Below are 9,013 nucleotides of genomic sequence, written 5' to 3' on the forward strand. Positions count from 1 at the left end.
TTTTCTAAGGAGGTTTTTTAGGAACCATCTTCAAAAGTCTTGACTTTCGACGATGTTGGCTTCAAAGATGATTTTGAATCATCTTTGAATGTGCTTAAGAACCGTCGTTGTATTTCATTTTTGCAGTAGTGGAAGTACATTGACATGGTATATATGTAAGAAGTAATTAACTTGAAAATAATAGGACAGTCTATTTCATACTTACTCTTCCATGTTTATAAAAATCTGCAACAACAGGTAAAAGGAGAGCAAGAAAAAACACTGCAAGCTTAGTCCCAAAAATGACCTCTCGCAAATGGAAGAAATATATCAAGTGAGAGTGAAGAGTTCCTTTTAGTTATATATAATCGAATGAGGATCCTTTACATGAGAGTTATGTATCATTTCAAAGTTGTGCCTCAGATTCCCAAAGGCTATAAGCTTATAACACACATTAGGAATAAGAACCTTAACTCATGTCTCAAATTAATGTTAATGATCTAGAAAGAAGAATGTAATATCAATAATAATTTATACTATGGGTTCTATTTTAATTCTCTATATTCTTACTCTACTAACCAGGAAATTGACATCTTGACAAGCCCATAATATCTCATATTGTCAAGTATTTTTTTATCAATAAGTTTCATGATAATATCAATCAACAACTTTTCAATAATTTAAATTATGCAGCCAATTTTACTAGGGTTAAATGCAAGCAAAACACATGAAAACCAAGAAGTAGAAACTCGGTCAAAGTCATCTCAGCATGTATCCAATTTTGCAATCACATCCTAATGCAATTAGCAATGGCCGCTAGCATCCTATGATGTCTTTCCACATTTTTAAACCTTGAGCTCAACTATAATAAAATGTTATCATGCTAAGTGAGTTATGAAAAGAAGTGTAGAAAAAGTCACATGTTTTGTATATATATTTACTTAGTAATTCTTGTACTACACAATACTATATAGTATCTTCACCAATATAACTATGAATTTATACTTCTTTTAATTGGCCTTCAAAAGTCACACAACTACATTCAATGCCCCCCCCCCCCCCCCCTAATAAAAAAGAAAGAAATGAAAACAACCAACATGACAAGCATTTACCCAAAGATCCCATATCCTAACATTGTGGTCTAGAGAACCAGACATGAAGCTATCATTGATTGGAGACATGCAGAGAGAAAAAACTCTGTAAAGCAAGACATAGAAAAAGAAATCAACAACATGATCATCTATAATAAAGGAACTAACACACTTAGAATCATTGACCAATTGTTATCTTACCTCCCTATTGGGTTCAAGAAAAGGTGAGGCTCAAGAAAGCTTTACATACATACATCAATTTAACATAGGGCAGAAGATATCAATTGGAAATTAAAAATGATTAAACAAATAAATATAAAATATAAAATAACTATCCAGCAAAAATTGAAAATAAGACTATTTCTATTTCACTTTTATGTAGGGTAAAAAAATCATAAGCTTAGCAGCCAGAAATACTTCCCACCAAGTGAACTTATACAATAATGATTACGTATAGATTGTGATCTTAGTCCTACAATCAGAGACCAACAATGTCCCAAAACAAAAAGGAAATGATGCAATAATAAGAAACAAGAATTATTTTTTGCATATGGCATATAACAACTAAGCAAAAGCACCAACTATTCCTTCTGCATGGTAAAAAATTTCATATATGAAAAAAGTACATTCAAACCTAACCTCTATTTATGCCCTTTGAAGTATCATAGCTAGGCAGCGATTATCACACATTGATAAATATCGCAATGATTTTGGCACACAAGGAATAAGAAGTGAATAATTACATTCATAATTTGTAGCCACTGACTAGTTGTAAATTACATAACATAAAATTGTCATATAGAGAAGCCAACCTCCAGTAAACTCCAAATTGTACTTTGAAGAGCATATAACAGAGCTTGGATGATGAGTACAACATATACGATCAGTACCGTGTTTCTCATGAAAGGTGATCTTCAATAACCTGGAATTCATGGTAAAATGCACAAAAATAAAACATCCTTTTGATGTAAATCAATCGAATGTATCATCCAACCTTGAAAATACAAAGATCATTAAACCCTACAGAAAAGACACAATTGCAATTAGGCCACCATTTCAATGTCAAGAACAAGATAATGAAAAATAACATAAATTTGTTTTCAAAAATAAAAGATTAATAATCTCAATAATTTGCTCAAAAAAGAATAACATCAATAAGTTCAAATAAAAAAATCTCACTGCCAATATTGCTACATTCAAAACAAGTGATCGCAACAATGGATATTTTTAGAGCAAAAAGGCTCGCTAATAGATTAATGGACAACCCTAACAAAATTTTCTTTTTCCCTTAACAAGAAGAAATGCCTGAAAGGTGAGAGAGGGCACTGAAATAAGAGTGAAGAGAATGAAATTGAAAGGGGAAAAAAGGGTTATGAAGTCAAAGAAGACGACTCCTATGGACATGCTTTGAACCAAATCGTTATCAAGCTCCGTAAGCGACGCCGTTGTCATGTTGGCGGAGGAAAGTAGCAGTAGAGTGGAAAAAAAAGTAGGAGAACAAAAGAACCCCAGGATTTTGAGCGAAGGCTGCAGAATCTCCCACGGCAAGGGAATCCTCTCCAGTTTCCTCTCATATCATCAAGTACTTGAACTTTGCACGACAGAAAACTCCAACCCAATCATCTGTAGATGACACGACGATGAAAAAGGAACACGACGATGGAGCGACACGGGAAACGGCAGGGCGACTTGCGATTGACAGAGGGAATAATCTCAGTTAGGGCACGCGGTGTTGTCGGGTTAGTGAGTGACGACTGGAGAGAGTGAATGAAGGACTAACTTAGTGAGTGCCCATGAGAGAAATCACCAAGCAAACAAAGACGATTTTTGGGTTTAAACCGTCTTTGTACAAAACCTCCAATTTACCAATTTTCCATCGCGTCTATATTTTCTTATTCTACAAAGACGGTTATATGAAAAGGTCGTCATTGTCTTCCTCTTTATTATAAAAATATCATTGTCGCACATTCTAAGACAGTTCAGTATATACGACGTAAAAAAATAATTTTTTAGTAGTGGTAAATTGTTAATGGGACTAATTTATCATACTTTATGTATATTCAGAAATTAAATTTAAATTTTTTATCTAAGGATCAATTGACATTTTTAAAATCAAAATAAGTTAACATGTAGCTAAATAGTTTTTTTTTCATATATATATATATATATATGAAAAAAACTCTTATGTACATGTTAACTTAGCCGTGGAGTGTGAATGACAATGTCTGACATGGTCCTCCCTAAAAGCTAGTCCTACATTTACGTCAATGTGCAGCAAAGCTCCCAACCCAAAGTCTTCGTTTACGGCCAATGATTTTCGAGGGAGCTCTTATACATGGAATGCACGTATCGCACGGCTCAGAGATGGCAGAATGCGTTCCTTTTTGAACTCATATAGTAGTACTAGTAGTTATTACATAGATATAGAATTATAGATTCATGCATCCACCGTTCCTGCCTTCCATTCATTCCACCCATCCCCTAGGGATTTCATTCGCTAATTGCTAGGTGTGTTGTCTAGCTAGAAGAACTTGACCAACCAGGGTATCCAATCATTGTAGTATAAGGGGCAAGTTTATCTTTCAATAGTGCCACATCATCTTAGTTGTCAATTTGTCATTTATCCATAATCAAAACCGTCCATCAATGTTCACCACCCCCAGGGAACTACACTGATCATCATATAATTTCATACTTATTAGCACAACATTGATAAAAGTCATATCATTCTATTCTTGTTGGCACGCATTTGTGCTATATATAAATGAATATCTTGTTAATTTATAAACAAAAGAATTTTTTTAATTATAATATAATTTATATTTTCAAAATTATTTATTTATATTATTGTTTGATTTAAAAACCAATGGTAGATATAAACAAGTTTGGGGACAATTTCCAGTGGATTGAGCATGGCAAAGGAAGGGTTTAGTACGGTGGTATGAAAGTTTGGTAATAATCACCTTCAAAGACTCTTACGCTCAAGTCAAGAATAGAAGAGGTAGAGTGAAAAATAATGATTAGGTATTTAGGTTCATACATAAAGGATAAGACACCCTTATATAGTAATGATTTTGGCGGGATTATGTTACCTATGTGGCATTATGTTACAATATGCAAAGAATGAACTATAAGTCAGTGAGTTAACATGCAAATGTTAACTTCGAGAGATTGGTCCTAGCAGGTCCATTATGGAGGTCATTCCAAGTCTTGGTGAGGTTGATTGGATGACTACATAAGTAATGTTGGTGTTTTGCCCTCACAAGGTCAATTAGCGTGCAATGCAAACAAAGGGCGAAGAATGATATGTTGATCGAAGGTTGTTCCGGAATTATTCTAAATTTTAATTATATAAAAAAATCATGCACGATACATAAGCTAATTAAAATACTAGTTATATTTTAATTTAAATTTATTAAAAACTACACAATTATGATCTATGAACGAAGCTTATTAAATAAGGAGGAAATCCATGCAATTTTGTGATATATAGTAGAAAGTACATTTAAGATTGTGTTGCTGATCTTTCTCATAATTGAATGAAGAGTTAAAAATTCAGGTGAAAAGTATAAAAGTATGACATTATCTATCTGGATTCTGGAGAATGAATATGAGCATGACGAGGCTAAGGCTATAGTACGCCGTGTTGACTAGAAGAACCTGTAGTAGGAGGAATGAATAATTCGAGTAAAGGACGAAGAAAGAAGAGCACGCTGCCAATAGAATAGGTTACTATGTGCAAGTACTATTCAACATTGAAAAGATGCCATTGCGGGGCCTAGTACATCTCTCATCAAGTTAGTCCAGTATAATTTATGAGCTACACGTTGCGTGAGTTGGCCCACAAGTGAAGTTGTTTGTAGATATATTTTTTAATTTTTTTATTTTTCATTTGAAAAAGCAGATCACTTCAATGAAAAAAACACATCAAAAGATATTTCTCATCATAAAATACCTACTAAACTCAAACAAGTTTTATCGAGAAACTATACATCTATTACATTATATATGATATATATGATAGTGAATATTAAATTTTAAAAGAATTACATGAGAGAAAATGGAAAGTAATAAAGAAAAATAACATTAAAATGAATGTGTGATCATACAATAAATAATAGAAATATAAAATACTATATATAAGAAAAGATTGATGTAATACCTATTGGAAAAAAAATGACAAAAAATTAATTATAATAATTTTAATATGTATAAAGAATATCATAAAAAATTTAGAAAAATAAATTGTATGATTTTTAGTCATATGAATAAAAGAAGAAGAGAGACAAAAAAAAGTTATTGGGGGAATCATAATGGGGATATGAGGCTAAACAATATTTCTAAAATTTTAACTTTTGACTGTTGTGAATGATATCATGTCATCTATGTAATCTTCTTCATCTAGTTGGATAAGATTTTATTATTGTTTTGCATTTGAAAAGTTTACGTATATTTGATCACTTTCTTTAGTTTGACATCCTGACAAATATCAAGCAAAACATTATTTTATTGACATAAACATTACTTTATTATACCACAGACTTCAAGAATAAAACCTTTGACATATTATATAAATTATTTAATAATATTGGTTAGTATTTGTCCTATCAATATTATGGATCGTCTTACATCAACTAGAGCAAAATATATTCAAACTTAATTTTTATTGACCTAATTTGCACTATTTATGTCGTTATTTGTCGCTCTCTGTATATAGTAGAATTTGATACATATATAAAAAATAGTATATAACATAATGAATAAGTATTAGTTGATGTTTAATACTATATTTCAAGGTAAAACTCAAGACTTAAAAACTAAAAAATATATATTTAAATTAGAAAAAGGTATAAAATAAATTGGTTCATTCTATTTTGTGTGCATAACACGTCGCAAGTATGATATCATTGATATGAATAGCCTTGGCGCACGATGGTTGTTTTCTTTTTTTTGTCTTTCAAAACGGATTAGTACAGTTGCATGGGTGTAGTACAGTTGGACCATTTTCATGCCTTCTGCCACATCCATTAAACGAACTGTGTCATATAGCTAGGAAAGCTATAGGATAATAAGGGCATGTAACTTTGATGGAGAAAGCATTGGTACAAGAAGAAGAAAGGAATTGTCATGCATGCCTCGCAAGAGGCGCCTTTAAGCTTTATAATCTCTTTGGGCCATGGAGAGGTTTTGTTCTTTTTTGTAAAACAAGTCATCTCACTCCAAATGAGAACTGGCCCTCCCTTCATTTTGGGAAGAAGAAGATGATGCAAACTATCTGTTTGTCTTCCAACAAGAACGGGAACTTAGCCAAAAAGATTAGAAAATGAGTTACTTTAATTAATTTTTTATTATCATATTATTGACGTAAAATATTAATTAATTAATGAATAACCTTTGTCAAACCATTTGACTTATCACTTTTAGAAAAATCTTTCATCTTAATATATCTTTATAATATGGTTTTGAACTAGTACTACTTTGAGTTTCTTTTTTTTTTTAATCACTAGCCTATACAACCTTTAGTGAGTTGCTCTAGTTTTGAGCCACTACTTTCAGTTTCTTTTTTATTTTTTTTTAATTTCTAGCCTATTTAAAGGTTTTTAATTGGAAAAAAAATAACTACAAGAGAATAGTCAAAATTCAAAGGCTTAATGTGAACCAATAATGACAGAATAGAGCCACACACTTCAGCCACAATAGGAGAAGAGAGAGGCGACACATAAACAAGTTTTAGGTTTACAAACTTTTGGCATTCTCTCATCTCATTTCAGTTTTGGATATTACAAGTATAACTCTTTTCTGAATGGTATAAGTAAATCTATCTTAAAAAGTGTACGGAATAAGGGAGAATAAGTGTTAGCTTATTAATTAGGATATGGATGAAGACGCAGACTTTCTGCAAAACACGTGGATGTTAAATTAAGTAAAGTGTGTTGGTTTAAATGAAAGGGATGTATGTCCCTACAATAAGTCTAACTTAGAAAGTAAAGAGATACTCTGGAAAGGGAATAAAAGGGTAAAAATATATTGGGAAGTCGAGTGATAACTCTTATGTATATATCTATTTTTCAATTAAATTATATAAAAATTAGTATTTTTTTTCTTATTTCTTTCTTTTTGTGTAAATAATTGAAATTTTAACATCATTTAAGTTTTTTACAGAAAAAAATAAAATAAAGTAAAGCCTAAGAAACAAATTGAATATATGAAGTTGCTCGTTTAGCACGTCTTAGGCGTTTAGCATGATGCATGGACTCGACGGGTAACGCATGCTTAGCGGCAGGAAGATAATTCTGGAAAGTGAAGACGCACTTAACGCGAGACGCGCGCTGAGCGCGAGTATCGCCATACTCGTTAAGCGTGGCAAGAGCGAAGATTGAGTGAAAATTAAGTTGACCTGCATCTATAAAAAAATGGAGAGAGAAGAAGAAAAAAACATATAAAAATTCCAAGATAATACAATTCATTGTAAAAGGCAAAGGCTAGAAAAAAAGAGAAACAATCATTAGGAGTCATTCATTCCCTTCGTTCCCTTTCTTATTTATTCCCTTTTATATTCATAATCCTCTTCCAATTGTAAGGCCTCCTATAACAATGAGAGGCTAAATCCCCTTTGTTAGAAACTTGACAACCAACTATTTTTGATGTAATTCATCTTCTTATCTATTTAATATTATTGCCTTTTACATTATCCTTTCTTGTGCTTAATGTTATTATTTATGACTTGATCACCCATTTATATGGTAAGTTTTAGGGATAGTTTTGGGAAATGTTATTTTCTAATAGAATCGGAAAAGAGTATCTAAATAAAGTCATCGTTAGGAATAGATTGATTTTGTTTAGCTTGTTATACATCTTTGTTCTTAATTTACTATTTTATTATCTCTAAAAAGGGATTTGAGAGAAAAAATAGATAAATCGAATTCTTTCATTTGAGGGATCTTGGATAGAATATATAAGTAGATGCATGCATAAATTAAAATAATTATAAATAGAGAAAAATCTTTAATATTACATCAAAAAGTAGCTATAATAAATTAAATTTCCAACATTCTTATCTTCTTACAATAATATTGGCTTCTCTCGTCTCTTCTAATTTAATTAAGTAATTTACTTTTATATTTGTTTTTCTTTATTTTAATTCAATTTATTTTACTATTTTTTCACAATCTTTTAAACCAATTCATTTATTATTTAAAAATTATATATTCACCTGCCTAAATACAAATAAAATTCCCATAAATTCTACCGTCAGACTTCCGTTCTAATTTTACTATTTATGACAATTTTACTTATTTGCCAACATTGAGCAAGGTTAGATATAATTAGGTTTTGTTGTTTATGCTATTCTCTAAATTATTCAGACCAAATATTTGATTATCGAAATAAAAATAAAAATTAGATTAAGTTCTTTATATTTTTATCATTAAATATTTTTAATTGGTATCTTTTTAGAGGTAATTTTGTTTAAAACATAATTCTGACATTAATTATAAATATCTCTGGACATTGTGTAAGAACAGTTCTTTTGCTAGATATATTGAACCCCAATGGGTTATCTAATAATTAATTTTTTACTAACTTCTTATGTGTAGCAAAGAGAATATGTCAAATTGCCAATTAATTGCCACCGCCTCCCCAATGTAGTAGTGGTTGTTTGAGATTTAATCAGTTTTTTTTTTGTAGCATTTGACCAATTTCCATTTGTGTCGTGGTTTGACCATCTGTCTTGCTGGGGTCGGATGGCCTACTAATAAAACATGAGCATAATTAATTCCTTGAATTCGTATTGAATTAATAACTGACTAAGAATTCGTGCGCGAGAACGAAAAGCCAATTAAAGTAAAGGAAATCAAAGAAGCTATAAACACCAATCAATGTTATGCATGGATGCTAAAACTAATCCATTCAAGAAAAAACACAAACAAAAAGAGATGGAAAGT

Source organism: Glycine max, chromosome 4, assembly GCF_000004515.6.
Source record: "Glycine max cultivar Williams 82 chromosome 4, Glycine_max_v4.0, whole genome shotgun sequence".
Lineage (NCBI taxonomy): Eukaryota > Viridiplantae > Streptophyta > Magnoliopsida > Fabales > Fabaceae > Glycine > Glycine max.